Source organism: Apteryx rowi, unplaced genomic scaffold (assembly GCF_003343035.1).
Source record: "Apteryx rowi isolate R43461 unplaced genomic scaffold, aptRow1 scaffold_112, whole genome shotgun sequence".
NCBI lineage: Eukaryota > Metazoa > Chordata > Aves > Apterygiformes > Apterygidae > Apteryx > Apteryx rowi.
The window spans coordinates 1733596-1750686 of NW_020447331.1; positions in this window are offsets into that span (position 1 = coordinate 1733596).

The following is a 17091-nucleotide window of genomic DNA, read 5'->3' on the forward strand; positions in this document are numbered from 1 at the left end:
GAAACCTGCTGGGTTTTACGCTGGGTTATTTTTTTGGCCAGCCTAAGTTAAGGGACTCATGCAGGGGTCTGGTGAGTGCTAGCTCCAAGGTAGGCAGTGAGAGCATGTAGCCAGGTGCGAGAATGGGGCAGCTGCTGCAGGACTCATCTTTCCACATTGGTGAGCAACTTGGTTGGCTTTTTTTTTTGTGTGTGTGTGTGTGTGTGTGTGAAAACCCCATCCTGAGGACCTTTGCTTCTGTGCAGAGAAGCTCTTACTCCAGCCTGTCAGAAAGCCAGAGGAATTATGCAAAACAAGAGGAAAATCACTAAGAAAGCCAATGTTATTATATGACAATTAATGCAAGAAGAAGGAAAAAAAAAAGAAGAAGAAGATGGGGAATAATTTTGACAGGAAGATGGAAATATGCTCTTGATTGGATGTTCTTTGTTACACTCCCTTAAGTGCATGGTCATGGCTTGGCAGCTGTTCAGACCTGAGGAGGCATTGTGCAATGCTCTGATAGGAGGGGTTTCCTTTGATGAGCTGGCCATTGTGGCTTTACAAGAAATTGTACAGTACTTCCTCTCACCCATTACAAACCACAGTCTTCTGAATGAATTTTCTCCTCTTTTGTTTTTAGCACTTTAACCCTTAACCTTTCTGACTCACATGTTTTCTATTCTAATGCAGCATRCAACCCAAGGTGAAAACAGGGGCAGCCTAAATGAAGCTGAGCCACCAGTAGTGCAATGGAGAAACTGAGCAGTGTGTGGAGCAGTGTTTGTGCTGAAGAGCAGCTTGCAGGTCTGATGGTCTGGTATGAGCAAAAAAAACTCTAAATTTTCTTGCAAGTCAAATTAAGAAAGTCAGACAGCTATTGAATCTGTTGGTGATTCATCTGTACTCTCTAGTTCATAGTAATTGCTGAACTCTGAAAGTGTGGTGTGGGCAACAAGGGTAGAATAGTATAATTAGGGAAATGACCCTTTCACAATTAGTGGAATGAATTTGTCTGAAAGTGGGAAAGATGACCAAGTAATTAATACACTAGTCAAACATACTGGACTAAGTTCACTGGTGGCATTAAAACAAATGTAACACACAAGATTGCCTTTTTTGCTGGGGAAGGACAGACAGAGGGTTTTGTGAAATAAATGCAGCATAAAAAGAGCTAAGTGAGGAAGGAAAGAGGATGTTCAAAGTTGGAGTCCATCTTGGGTTCCTTACTCAGTAATCTGAAATTAAATTGGAAAGTAAAGAATCAAGGCCACAGTGTCTTGGCAAGGGTTATGAAAGGCCTTTGAGATCTGACTTGTGCAATCAGAATAAAAGTCACAGTGTGTGAAGAGGGCTGGCTTTTTACTTCCCTCATAACCATGTCCAAAGGGATATAAAAAGGATACGGTGGTATTTCTAATGCAACTGTGACAATGGACAGTTCTAGGAGTCCTGAGCAATGCCAGAAGAGATGGCACCTTCTTGAAACTCTCCCAGGAGACACTACGACCCAGCAAGCTCTCTGCGGCAGACTGCACTTCAGACAATCATGTTGCATGAGGTTTGCTGATAAAGAGAAGGATGAATCAATATGTGACAGAAAGGTTAAGGAGATACTCGCTTCCCAAATCAGGTGATGGGATCAGTGCTCCCTCTCCAAACCCTGAAAAGAAAAGATTCAGAAAGCTGGTGACCTCCCTCACTGCTGTCCTGCAAGGCTGATAAAGCCCTGTAATGGTATGAGTCCTGGGGATAAGGAGATGGTTAGTAGGAGTAGGATCACTTATCAAAGACACCATGTAGTAAACGGGGTTAAGGCCTATAAGTGAACTAAAGGCTGAAGTTGGCCAAAGAGGCTGGTGGYGGTGATGGAGCTGGCAGGTACCAGACAGCTCTTTCTGCCAAAGCACATACTGCTGCTCTGAGGAAGAGATTAAAGGTTTGAGTCTTTAAAATGTCACACAGCAGCTGCATAAAATCTCCCCTTTGCTCTAACACCTACAAAACTTTCAGAAGCGATTAAGTATCTGATGTTCTGCTGCTATTGCCTGTCAGGCTGGTACTGCTGTGGTGCTGCTTGGTCCGTCCATCTACACAGACTTGCCTCTTGTCTGTGGGTGGCGATTCATTCAGCGTTTGTGAAGTGTCTGCACTGGGAAGTTGCAGCTGTGAGGCTTGTAAGGGTGACTGGCAAAAATAAGGGTCTAAATAGCAGTTATGGCTGTAGTAAGTTCAGTACAATGTGAGGGAGGAAGGAGAGGAAAGAGGCATATTTTAATAGATGGTGTGGAACTTGTCAACATTTGTCAAGTAAATCAAACACCTCAACATGTTTTTTGATTTCCTGTCTTAGAATGTTTTAGGTTACGTTTATGATCTAATTTTACCCTYTGCTCTGTTTCTCTTCCCTATTTGATTGCTGTCAATTGTGAAAAAGACACTGTGATGTTGCACCTGTCTGCCATCATAATAGGCCTAAAATGCTCATCTTATTCTGCATTTTATTCTGCACTGGAGGTGGGCATAGATTGCAAAGTGGGGAYGTTTATATTAGCACATGAAGTCTTTCAGCTGCTACTGTGGTTTTAATATTGAACAGTCCTATAAACACTTTAGATGCTGAAGTGTAGCTATTGTTCACCAAATGGAAATAGAAATCCTGAAAAATAGAAAGCATCTTTTCACTCAGTTTACTGTTTGGCATGTGTATTTGAGTCATAGCTTCTCAAAGACTGATGAACAAGACATACTCATGTCATTTTTCCCTTACAGAGCATTTTTCCTCTACAATCCTCAAAGCTCTTCAMCAGTCAGTCCTCAGTCGGCAAGTAATGTACAGGTGGTTGAGTTATGCTCTGTAACTAGTTTCAATGCTCTGTAAAATCAATTGGATCTGGACTATTACTGAATAGAATAGGGCTGGGGAAGGGATCCTGGCATGGCACAGTTGATCAGTACTATTTAATTGCTAGCATGCGCCCTAGCATGATTTGGAACTGTGCCAAATAGCACTAGCCCAGGCAATGCCCAGGGGATGCATGCTCCAAATTTTCCAATAAACAGTACAGACAAGAGTGTCATGGTTTGCCCCCCCTCCCCTTATACCCTTCAAGACCATCACTGTTGACTTTGCACCCTCAGTCCCTCATGTCACACTAACAGGAAGGTTGCATATGTTCTTAGTTTCATGTTGTGAAAGAGTTTCATGCACTGTGAGTTGAAAAAAAAAATCCCATAAAAATAATATTTACATGTTAGGGCCACACAGGGTGAAGTGCTACATAGTGTAGATGTGGCCAGTCTGCACTGCTTGGCCACAAAGTGACAGAATGTTCCCTGGCCATCTTTTATTTAACAAATAAATAGCCAGAAAAATGCAGGCAATACTATGACCTGATCATGGCTGCTTTGCAAGACTTGTGCAAAGGAGACATAAAAATACATTTAAATATGACCGAGTATTATCTCTTTCTGAGATGATCCCCTGTTGGCTTAAAAGACTTTTATCACCCTACTGTGTTAGAAGAAAAAGTATTTGGCCATGCAATGATTCCCCCCTGGCCTTACTGAAGTTGCTCCTGGTTTATAGTACTCCATGTGAAAGGAGAATCAACGCCTGTGATTCTGGTCAAGAAAAAAGTGAGTAGATCTTAGTGGAATGTATTGCCTAGGCCTCTCCCAGTGGGCAAGACAGAAAATACAGCTTCTTTCCCTCATTCAAGCAAGTAGCTATTACACAGGAGTAAAAAGACTCAAGATGTAGGACCAAATCCCAAAAGAATCAGAGCCAGACATTGGCTGCACTTTCTCGGAGCTAGTTTGCAGACAGCAAGGAGGTGAAGTTTTATTTCAACAACTGAATGAGTCCTTGAAAGGGTGTGAGATATCCTAGTCTGCATACAGCTGGCAAATACTCACCCATAGTGCCATGGGGGATGTTGGGGTGTATGCTCTAGCAATGCCTTGTTCGGCAGAAAACCTCTCYGGCGGTCGTGAGGGCTTTGCACTGGGTGGAGGACCCCAGAAATGCAGAAGGATGATTTTGAGCCATGTAACCTCCCGTTACTCCTGCTTCCTGCCCAGCTTCTCTGAGTGCAGCTAAACCACAGCTAAGGACCATGAATTCAAATCTCACAGCAAGGCAGGCGCTTTGGGGGAACTGTGTGTAGCACTGCAGAACAGGAAAGGGAAGTCTGAAAGGGAAGACCAGCAATTCTGAAGCTGCAAAGTCCAGCTATTTTGCTGCAGAAACTAGAAGGAAACAGAATAGAAAGCTCTGGAGAAAGCAAGCAGCTTCTGTTTTAAAGCCACTGTGGCTTTACTGAATGGGCTAATGTGATTGTAATAACTTGGAGCACATGATATTGTTACCAAGCGCATTTTTACTACAGACATGSTACAAAGGGCTAGAAACCCAGGCTCTGAAACGTAAGATTGGTAAAGCAAGAAAAAACAAAACACCYGCTTTACTGTGCAGTTTTGGGCAGGAAAATTGCATTCCATTGGTTGGKTTTTTTTACAGGTGGTTTGGAATGGTTAGTATTGGATTATGTCTWTTTTTCTGCTTTGTAACATTTGAAGAAGACTTGCAAGATTTGAAAACTTCCCTTCTCCCCCCCCCCTTTTTTTTACGTTTAACAGCAGGACTGTGAGGCTCAGTTTCCTCTTAGCTTTCCTTGGTTTTGTTGGGATTTATTTGGTTTTGCTTGTGATATTCTTAGGGTGTCATTACATGGTATGTTGGCTGCTGTGGAAAAGACAGCTTAAGATGCTAGCTGTGCCAATACAGATGGTTTGGGGATGACATAGTAATCTGCCTCACTGAAATAAGGCTCAAAAAAACCCAACCCAACCTTATCTCCCATGTTTCAGACAATCACACCCTCAGAATGTGACTCTAATGCCTTAATGAAGAGCTGAGCTTTTAAAAAAAGCCTTCTTTCTCTAGAGTGTAAAATAGCCATTGAAATTAAGTAGCTGCTAAGTAAGGTGCAATGATTGACTAAATTTCCACATTCCTCTCAGGAATGACTCTTTTGCTCAGGACTGTTTCGGTCTTCTCTTAYGCACACATCTTCCTCTGCATATGAAGAAACAGCGCATGTGAATCTCACATCTACCAGTCAAAGCCAGCTAGCTCAGAGGTAAAGCATCTTCTCAGACCACCAGGGGCTTAACCCTGGTTATAACTATGTGARCTGTAGACTATATGAGCTGTATGTTGAGGGCACTGACCAGATTCAGTTCCCTCATCTGTTGTGGTCTCTGGGTGATGTTACGGACTTGTTACAGCTGACCTATCTAACAGTTCACTGCTGCCAAATAATGCGGCCATTCCCTCTTTTCTTAACTCCACTTCCTGAATATGGTGCTGTCTCCCTATTTTTTATATATGCTTTGGTGCTCAATCAACCCTTGGCTGAGTTGCTTCAACTCATGAAATTAGCAAAACAGTATTCACTTTTATTTTTTCCAGGTTAGTTCTCTGCTGTTTTCATGAGCCRACTCGGTTCAGGAAAGGGTCTAATGAGTGTCAGATCTACCAAAGAAAGAGAGGTGTCTGGGAGAGGGAGGAACAAGATCTATAACAAGCAGCTTCACCCTCCCAATTTGAAAGGAAGTCACTTCTGTGCATGAATGAAATGAAGAATAGTCTTCCTGTTCTTCCTCATAGGGTTGTTGTGTAACAACATTAAAGTCTGCCAGACCATAGCAGTGAGGGGGAAATGAATACAAGTTTTTGCCTTAAGTCTGACTCTTGCTAACTGTTAATAAACACTTTATTAAAGGCTTTGCTATTTTTCAATAACTTTCTTTAAATAGAATTTATCTTGGGAGGTTTTTTTTTTTTTAAGAAAAGCAAAATGAGTTGTTATGTGCACCATTCCATATATGTTCCTTTTAGATGAGTTCAGCCTTCTGCCTTGAGGCAGGAAAGAAACCTTTACAAAATTGTGACCACAGATCCTGTTGCCTTGCATCCATTTATGAAAGTTTAACACCCTTTTCAATTATCTTTAACTTGTGCTGTCCTATTTTTTTCCTCCACTCTGATCTCTATTTCTGTGGGTTTGGAATGAAAGTTCCAGATTGATACCATTTGACTGTGAGACTTTCAATCAATTCTTCCAAGGCTTCTGCTGGTAGCAGACTTACAGCTAACTGAAAAGCAAACCAAACTAATGCAGTTACACTTGGTTCTGCCAGTAACAAGCAGAGATCATCAGGAGTGTCTGCAAGAACTAATATTGCTGCTCCATGTTAAATAAGGTTGCAAAACTTTCCAAAAAAACAGAGGCTGCACTGAGGACAGCAGGCAAGATACTCTGTGAGAAGCATTTAAAATGCTAAGTGGTGAACCCCTGACCGTAATTCAGCTCTGGTCTCTGCTACAGTCTGATGACTAAGGCTTTAGTAGTCATGACTGTGATGGAACATGCATTTGGAAAGATGAACTGGACCTAAAACACCAAATATTGCAGTTGGTTATGACAGGCTAATTCTTGTGATGCAGTGGTGTTGCAGTTGTATGAACACAGTTCAGTTCAGTATACAACACAGTTCAGTTAGGAAGAGGACATTGTGTACAGTTATCTAGAGCTGAGCGAGCCTGCTGTGCCTGAACATGCAAAGTCGCAGATACAACGTGTGCTCTTGGGCTCTTTCCTGGTGGGAACTACAGCTGCACAAGGTCACTGGGTTGCACGGAGGATGCCACAGTCCATGGCTGGGTGTCTGATGAGATGAATTCGCCTTAGGGATCTGGCAGCAGGTATTCAGGCCTCATTTGGGAAGGACTAACAGCTCTTGACTTCAGGAGCATGTCTGTTTGTGTACAGTGTAGAACAATGTGCCCGAGTCTTTAGACTCATCAGTCTTTTCTGTGAAGGACTGTTTCCTTGACAGAAGAAGGAGAGGACACCTGAAAAATCTCTCAGAGTGAAGTACCTGTTATCCCTATTCTAGTGGAAAGGTAGGTGTTGAAATCCTATGGAACTAATCTCTGTTTCCTGGCTAGTTAGTGAAGCAAAGACATGGACCTCAGCAGAATTGCTTTAATATAAAGGAGGTAAATCAGCTGAGAAATAAACCCTATGGCTCAGCTCTGCCCTGTGCTGCCCGGTTGCTGTTGCTGTTCCCACCAGAGACAATAGGTCAATGTGTCATCTAAGATGCCATGTTACCATAGCTCCCTGCAAGGCCTCTGGAAAGTAATGAAGTCCCAGTGTTCCCTTTTATCAGTGACAAACTGATGTCTACACTTCTAACGATGCAAAAAGGCACAGGGAGATTTTCAAAGCTGTCTGCTAGTTCATTTAGGCTTGTAAATGTGCTTAAACATATTCTTCCCAATGCAGGAAATAGGATGATAACCTCTTCCTTCCTCATAGACTTTCAGTCTATAACTGAGGATAGGATTGAGCCCACGGCAGTGGAGGTGAAGTGAACTCACAGGAACAAAGCTGCAGATGCCTGGGTGCCTGGCTGGAAAACAACAACATAACAASTATGGGGCTGCTAGCACTGATACATGYAGTTGGCCAATAGATTCAAAAGTTAGTAGAGTTTTTTTCTCCCCCTTCATTTTGTTCTTCTGAATTTTTTCGCCTTGAATATTTCCAGCATTGGTGTGCTTATCTTTCAACACCCAGTTTATAGATGGGTGTGTGTGTGAATTTGTGGAGCAGGGTGAAGATGCAAATAAGTCCTTGTCTTCCATCAATCATTTCYGATGCTCAGTGGCACAATGTCTTTCTGTGCAGTCACCCATCCCAGCTCTGCAGCATATGTTATTGGCAGAGTGCAGAGTCCTTGAGCCTGCACATTGAGCTAATGTGCACAGGGGATGAATCGAGTCACGGCTTAGTCCCAGCTATACTCAGTGTATTCAGTTATTCAGGGTAATGGTCTCTAGCATATGACTGTCTRTTCCACAGACTAACAGTCAGATACCTAAAACCCAGCTCACAATGCTTCACATTGTGCCAAAAATCAGAGTGCTCAAAGCCTTCCTGCTGGTGCAAAGTTGGCTCTGTGCTTGTTCGCATGTTACACAACACATCACCAAAACAAAGATAGAGCAAACACAGACTAACGTGTTGAAGAAACTGGCAGCAACACAAGCATAGGTCAAAGCTATCTATCGCCTGCCATTTCCAGAAATCAGGAGTGATGTGTGGGAAAGAACTAAACCATTATTATTATTATTATTTTAAGGTTTTTAATTCATTGGCTGGAACATATCCAGTAAAGGAGTTCTTGGCATTCGGTGCCTAGCTTACAGGTGTGTGTGTATGTGGAGCAGAGCAAAACAGCACTCTAAGTAGGTGCGGCTACAGAAGATGACTCCTATTTCACAAAAAAATCCCAAACATGGAGGATTTCATGGGGTAATTTCCTTGCACACACTCTGAGCTATTGATGCTGCTGGGCCACTGTTAGGTGCAGTTCAACAGCTCACATTTGGGCAAGCACAGTTTTTTTCAGCCTGCTTTTCATTCCTTATGCTAGCTGTTTATGAAGTGGGAAGTTCAGTCTAAGTTAGCCTGGGTTTCTAGGATTTACATGAAGGGAACTGGCCCTGTTTATATGCAAGCCCCCCTACTTGTATCACCATACAATGGGATTTCGTATTCAGGTGGTTCTCAGTATTCAAAATCACTTTCCACTTGCCTGAAGATGGAAGATATTCAGGCTTTAATTATACAGGCCATAATGTTGTGGCTGTTACTCCACCAGGAAATCTTGCTTTCTGAACTATCTCTCCCTTTTGCAAACCATTTTTACACTATGATGGGGTTGTTCAGAAAACTGACCTTTAGGTAGTGGGGACACTTCCTTTTACAAGTCAGCCTTGGCACTGTGTATCACCAGTGGAGGGTGGCAGGCAGCCCTTTGGGGGAATTTGGGGCACCCTTCAGCTCTGTCCCTGCATCTGGAGGAAGCTCTCTTGTTCTGCTGGCTAGAGAAAGCCTAGGGAGAATCCAGTCCTCTAATCGAGCGCTGGATCCTCCTCCCAACACACACACACACACACACACAGACACACAAAATGACAGTTGTTTGTTTCTTTCAATTCATCTGATTGTAATTTTATTGAAGCTGAGATAGTTATGCTTTGTTACCTAGGAATTACTTTTATGGTTACTCAGTCCTGCACACATTCTGGGAGGAGCAGGCAGGGATGCTATGAGTTTATTACTATCACTTACATGGGGGAAATCTCCTTTTCCCTGCCCTCCTTGTTCTTCCTAGAAGAGACCAGAAGCCAAAATATGGCTTTGCCTCAGCAGAAGTTGGTGACCCACCAGGTTACAGTTGATTTCAGCCCTTTTCCATAGAAACCTCCCCCAGCCCAAATATTTCAATTTAATACCAAGAATTCCATTCAAAGCTTTCCATCCCCAGTTCTAATGGTAACAAATTCACAGGAATAATTCCCAAATACAAATGCATAGTCCATTTCTAATATTTTCCTTCTAGAATCTGAATATGCTCTATAAGGAAACGACACTTTCTCTCAGTGTATAGAGTGGGAAGTTGAGGTGAAGGGCAGAAACGATTTCCCCACACATTGTGCAAAAAAGACTTGGCTGGGAGTATCAAGTATGTGACAAAGCATCGCCAAAATCACTGAAGTTCTGCTATTAACTTCAGCAGGCAATATGACCCTGCCTCTAACACGTGTTCATCTTGCTTCATAGAGAGCATCTAAAAAAGCAGAACAGTAAAATTGTAATGCTATCCACTTAAATATACCCAAGCCCAAGGAGATAAGAGGAAAGTATCTATAGGGAAGAATGTTGGTCTTGTGGGTGAGGCATGAGTATATGACTCAGGAAATGGGTTCAGTTTTCTATTCTGTCACAAGCTCCTGGTGTGATCTTATGCTGGTCCCTTACACTCTGCTGTTTCTGTTTCACTATATCAGTAACAAGGGGTCGATGCACTCCTAGTGCTTCTTTCCCAGTGGGTCTCTCCTGAGCCTTTTTGATGTCATGGTCTTTAGAGAGTTGGGGCCATCATAGCATGTTGAAGTAGAAATTAGAATCCTTGATGGACTTTTCTTTAAGGCTTTCTCTTTGTTATTAAACAAAAATGCATTTTTCACTTTTGACAATCAGTGCTTGTGGCCTAAACACAACTGAAGACAAAGGAGTTTCTTTTTCACAGAATCACAGAATCACAGAATCGCTGAGGTTGGAAGGGACCTCTGGAGATCATCTACTCCAACCCCCCTGCTCAACCAGGGTCACCTAGAGCACATTGCACAGGATTGCATCCAGGCAGCTTTTGAATATCTCCAGAGAAGGAGACTCCACCACCTCTCTGGGCAACCTGTGCCAGTGCTCTGTCACCCTCACAGTGAAAAAGTTTTTCCTCATGTTAAGATGGAAGTGTCTGTGTTTCAGTTTGTGCCCATTGCCTCGCGTCCTGTCGCTCGGCACCACTGAAAAGAGTCTGGTCCCATCCTCTCGACACCCTCCCTTCAGATACTTGTACACGTTGATAAGATCTCCTCTCAGCCTTCTCTTCTCCAGGCTAAACAGGCCCAGCTCTCTCAGCCTTTCCTCATAAGAGAGATGCTCCAGTCCCCTCATCATCTTTGTAGCCCTTCGCTGGACTTGCTCCAGTAGTGCCACATCCCTCTTGGACTGGGGAGCCCAGAACTGGACGCAGTACTCCAGATGTGGCCTCAGCAGGGCTGAGTAGAGGGGGAGAATCACCTCCCTCGACCTGCTGGCAACACTCTTCCTGATGCACCCCACGATACCATTGGCCTTCTTGGCCACAAGGGCACATTGCTGCCTCATGCTTAACTTGGTGTCCACCAGCACTCCCAGGTCCTTCTCCGCAGAGCTGCTTTCCAGCAGGTCAGCCCCCAACCTGTACTGGTGCATGGGGTTATTCCTCCCCAGGTGCAGGACCCTGCACTTGCCTTTGTTGAACTAACATGCAAGAATTTCAATAATTTCTACAGTTCTTCAGCTGGCTGTGCCCAGCACATTTTTTATTATCTCAGCTTTTGTCCTCACTTTTGAAGCACTTGTGGGTACCTGAATTGTGAGTACTTTGGAAAATTTCACTCTCTCCTTAGTTATCTGGGGAAAAGAAGTTTTTTTCTTTAGGAAAAGTTTTCTTTTGAGCCTTCCAGCTCCTCCTCTGGATGGCAACAGTACTTTGTGATAAATGAATCTTAGGAATCCCCTGCTTCGCAAAGATGGAAACCTCGAAGCCTGAGAACTGTCACAAAAGTGACATGAACTGATAAGAAAATGATCTAAATTTTTCTGGAAATGCTTTCTAAAAGCATTTTAGCTGTAACAAATCAGTGCTTTTGGCAAAAGCAAGCCCAAGCCTTGCAGTGTAACTTCAAAGTGTTCCCAAGTCTTCCATGTATGTCCCCATCCCCAGACTTTCCTTAGGAACAGTGTCTCAGACCTTTCATGGTTCATCTGTCACTCACACCTGACTTTGTCTAGTTTTGCTCCATTATTAAACCAGCTTTTACAACCTGATTGGAGCAGCCCAATGGTTAGGCTCTCTACACTCCCATGGACTCAGTAGCCATAAAGATGACGCATTAGACCTCATTCTCCATCCACTGAGACAGATGGCAAAAGCTGCTTTGACCACAAATGTGAAGGATAAGGCTGGAGAGATTCCTCTGCAGGTGTAACACACTTGACTACTGTGAATATAAAGGAAATACTTTTGTTGGAAGAGTCAATCCTGAGTATTTATCTTGCTATCAACTTTGATGAATGAAGTGCATTGAGTTTTCTACACAGTATCATGCCCAATCTATGTGAAAGGTTACATTTTTAAATGCTCCTGCTCTCTTTCTTGTTACATATTAAACGCTCCTCTCTTTTATATTTAGTCATGCATGCCTTCACTGTGAGAGAAGGATGGGATAGGCTTGAGGCAAAGAAACCATTCCTTTTACTCCTCATCATCTACTCTTTACCCTTTCCCTGGAACAGGGATGACTCAAAGTTAAACCATGTTCAGAATGCTACCTCTTGGGTCTTCGAAAATTTTAGAGCAGCATACTCAGTTCCGTGATCCCTCTTTTCTCTACATCCACTCCATGTATCCTGACTCAAGTGTGGTGTAAGTGACTTGACCACATTTCTTGTTCCCACAGATTTTAAGAATCACTTTTTTTTTTCTTTTTCCTCTCTCTACTTCTCTTCCTCTGTCTAACCCTCTTGCAGTAATCATATTTGATTAACCAGAGCCTGACCAAAACCTTTTTGAGGCCTGTGGAAATATGCCCACAACATTCAACCAATTGTGTGCATGAGACATATTCGAATTGACTGGAAACTTTCCAGGAAAGTGTTTCTTCTTCTTTCCTTTTCTTTTCTTTTCTTTTCTTTTCTTTTCTTTTCTTTTCTTTTCTTTTCTTTTCTTTTTTCTTTTTTTCCTGTAGAACATGGTGATTCATTGTGGCTGCAGCTTTCCTATGACTTACACTGGGAAACAGCATGTACCCCCCTAAACCTTCAGTCCAGTTCAACTGCCTGCTCTGTGTGCTTCCAGCCAGAATGCAAAATTTCTTTTTTTCTGCATTACATGCATACTCAAGCCATGAGACTTTTCTGAGATAGTTCTTTCTCAGGCCTATTTTCAGGACTTTTCCTACCTTATTTAAATAAACATTTGTTGCACTAGAGAAATTATTCAGTGGTTAGAGCATTCACCTGCAATGAATGAGAGTGTAAGTTCCTGCTCTGAATTAGGCAGAATGAGGTCTTGAACCTGGATTTTCCACATCACAGGCAGATGTTCTCACCACTGGACTGCTGTGGGGTGATTTTTTTTTTTTTTTTAACCTATGCATGAAAGATTTTTAGAGTTTCTTTCTATGTCTCCATGCAGAGCAGAAAAATTTAAGAAAGTACACACATTTGCATAGACAAACTGTTTTCTTTCTTTCTAGTTTTCTTTCTAGTTCTGACACCTTCCTTGGGCAACATTGTATCAGTTCTGCTAATGAAATTTCCTTCTAGAAAGATGCTGGTGACAAACAGGTACGTACTATCTAAGAATAAGCTGCCCATTTATTATCAGCAGAATAAAGGTCCTAAAACTTTCTAGTGGAAATCTGGTTGCAGGGACTGCCAACAGTGAGTCAATTTTTTAGAGACAAGAAAGAATCTGTTGTTGAATCCCATTAGTATCAACTACATGTATAACTGTCTCTATGTAACGTGTATCCACCTAAGCTGTCCCAGCAACATCCTTCATCCAGACGTCCAAACAACCATTGCAACACGAATGCCATGGTAGAATAACGTAACTACTCAGGCTTCGCACAGCTCACATCTGACACCACGTCACTGCTCTTTGCAAGTGCAGTAGAGAACTTTTCTGTACATGATACGACCTATTTATGTAATGTCTCCAAATGCCTTAAACAACACGCATTAAACTTTTTCATGAGCAATGTCTGCTCATCTGCCCACCACCATAATCTGTCCACCATTAAGAAAAAAGTTAAAAATCCCTCATGATATTCTATGTGCTCTTTTAAAAAGATCACTTACTGCAAGTGGGTGGGCAGATAAAATGCAGATGGTAATCAGTGCTTGATTTTTCCTGTTACTCAGTAAAGTGTGCTAGAACATTTAATTTTAGTATTTCACACTTTAATGAGATCATAATTCTATTGAAAGAACCATGATAGATATAGATATATTGAAATTATAGAATTATATAGGAATTTCCAGCTGATTTTCTGGATATAACTCCTCTTTACACAGCCTGGAACATGAACTGGATCTGGCCTGCTCTGTCTCTGTCAGTATGGACTTTCAGTCCAGTTTCAGCCCCACGGGACATTTACCTCCTATGTCTTCACATTTTGTTTATTGCAGGGTATACTACAGGAGGAAGGATGTTGGAGTTTTTGTGGGTTTTGTCCTGATTTCAGAGTTTACCTAAGCCATCTTGCTTTAGTGTTTTTCGTTATTTCTGATCTTCAGTTTCATCTTGCTAAGAACCCCTTTGGGCATACTCTATGTGCATTACAAATTGTTCTGTAACAGGTAGGCAGCTGTCACGGAGAAGCCTGGAGTCTGTCCTCACAAAAACTGGGATTTACGCCGTGCAGAAGACCAGAGTAGGTCCTGTGCTCACCATCTAAGCCCTGGTTTTACAGGGCTGGGAAATAGGGTTTGGGGCACTTGCCAGGACCAAGGTTATTTCTCTTCCAAAGGGCCTTGTCTCAGTGCTGACACCTACTGCACAATGCCAGAATTGTTGAAGTTTGGATGAAAAAAAGTCACCTTCCTCCAGTGTGCACAGCCCCAGGAGCAGCAGGGCCTGTATGGGCAGGGTGCAGAGCTGCCGGCGTGCCACCATCGCAGGTGGCCCCAAGCACATCTGTCCCATGAGCAGGCGATGGAGGGAAGGCAGCGGGAAGAGGCAGTCACAGCCTGCTCTCCACCTTGTGCCTCATTGCAACCTTGTCTTGAGCCATGCATCCAGCATCCCAAACTGGCTCTGTATAGTGGAGTGCCATAGCTCTATCGAAGTAAGTGGTGCTATGCTGCTTTACACCCATTAAATGCATATCTCCAAAATATACATCTGCAGTAGGTGAGATCTTTATATCTGTGCATCTGATGGGAGGTGGCCTCAGAATTAGAGTAAGTGCTGATCACTGCTTGTTTTTGCTGTTGTCACGTAATCTTCCACCAACCAACCTGACAAAGTAAATTCCAGAAAGAAACATTTTTCTCCCCTCTATCCCCACTTTATTTCAGCCAGTTGTGTAATTCAGCTCTTTTTTTGTGGAAACAATCCTGAAACAATGCTTATGGGCTGGAGCATCTTTTGGTAAATTCACAGTTGAAGGGGAAAAATTGGTCATAGCAGTAAACTTTAAATAATACTGCTCCCATAGGGATGTCGTGATGTGTACTTATCTCCTCACCCCAAACCACATCACATATATTTAGATGTGTGTCGGAAGTAAGAATAGTTATAAACAGCATAATTTATGTAGGCTGGTTCATCTGAGGTCTTTAGGCCTGATTCTCATGTTAGTTACACCAGTAAAATTCAACAGTACCTGAAGAATAACAGTGTGATAGATCTGGTGAAAGAGAGAGAAGAATTAGAATGTTAGAGTTCTGTTCACTCAGATTATGTAAAAGCCTATATTCACATCTTAATGACAGGAAACCAAGCGTGTAGGCACTTCTGTGGTTCAGAAATTACAAAGCTCAGAAGACGCATCAGAAAATTTACACAGGAAGGAGGACTGAAGTGAGTTCAAAGTCTGTTGGTAGAAAACAGAACTTCTTCTTTTATTTTTTTTAACAATATTTTCACTAAACGAGTTGGGGGGAGGCCAAGGGACATGGTGGGGGTAGCGGTGCCAACCTCCTTAAATCTCTTGTTTTTCATAATTTAAAAGATGGGGATCTCCTTGTCACGCTGGCTGATTTTCCAGTGCTGAAGACGTCAGTCCTTGAAAAGACTCATCAGTTTGCCATTACCATTAGGAGACTTTGGGCAATTTTGCCCCTTTCTGGAAAGAAATATTTATGAAAGAAACAGAAAAGCCAACCTGTAGGCTTTTAATATAGCACCTACAAATTCCTAAAATGCTTAATAAAAGGGACTATTTTTCCACAAGAAGAAAACACCTACTGTAAAAGAGAAGTGACACCGTATTGTGGTCAAAGAGATACTGGTTTATTAGATCAGTATTTTCAGATGTTTTTATCATGCCACCATAAGTACTCTTTGGAGTGATACGGCTCAGACATACTGTCAGCTCAAAGGTGAATTTTGTTGCTATGAAAGGTTGTGTGATACTCTTGGATATTTACATAAACCCGGGAGGGCAAGAAGGTAGAACTGCTATAAAAAAAATGTGATTTTTTTGGCTAAGTCTATCTTTCAGACATTGTGTTATATAATATATGTTTATATGGCACTTAGCACAATGCATCCTGATCTTGCCATGAACATCTAACTACTGGTGCGATAAAATAATACAGGTTTTCCTTGAAGTCCTACAACAGAATTTAATAGAGAAGTTTATCTCTGCTGTGGAGCTTAATGAGTAAACTCATAAAATGTGCAGACATTAATTCTCTATTACAGTCCCTTAGATTTTATGTTATTTTTACCATACACTATTTTATTTCTTATTTTAACTATTAATTTATCTCTTGTTAAAGTCTATTAGACTTCTCTATAAGGTGAATCATTTGACATTTCATCTTTAACATCAAAAGACTTGTAGGAAATCCAACAAAGTACAGGACCTGTTTCAGCAGCTTTCAGCCAATGAAACAATTAATTCAAAACTACCATTTGCTTAAGTGGAGCCAATACTTTACCCTCGTTTTGATATCTGAGTTTCTAATTTCTTTGAATATGAAACTCTGGAGAAGCCTTGTAAATGTGACCCCATGCAAATCAAATCTAAGAATGTTTTCATGACATTCTGTGAACTGAAACTGGTGGGTTTCACATCTCTCTAGATTTTAAGCTACTAAGTCAGGGGAATTTTGGGGTGTAGATAATTAAAAATACTTGATATTTTCAACTTCAGAATTCATGCTTTGACACTCTCTATTCCATTCTGTGGCAGTTATCAGGCATCATCAAGGTTTGTATTTATTTGGCATTGATTTTAGGACAAAGATCTGGGAGAAGTTCCACAGAAAGAAAATGTCACCAAAAGCACTGGGGGAAAAAATATTTTTTTTTTCTCTTTTGTCAGATGTGACCAGACTGTCCTGAGCTTTAATAATGATGCCAAGCACAGGAAACCCTTCTGCAGTGTTTTGTCTTCAAAGAGATGGTGTATTTGGAAGAAATTTCATTTGAATGAAAATGTTCCAATCTTCTTCAATGTCACAATGAAGACTGTTCATATTAGTCAGGCATTTAATTATGTTTTCTTGCTAGTCTCCTTTTTTACTGCTGAGGGGCAGAGAGTATAAGTAAAGTGTAAGTAAGTTAGTCAGGATTACGCAGATTGTGGCAGAGACAGCTCTCCTGGGTCCTCATCTGCTACCTTGGACTCATGACCTTCTTTCTCCTCAAACTGCTATTTTCACTGGAACTGTTAGCCATCAG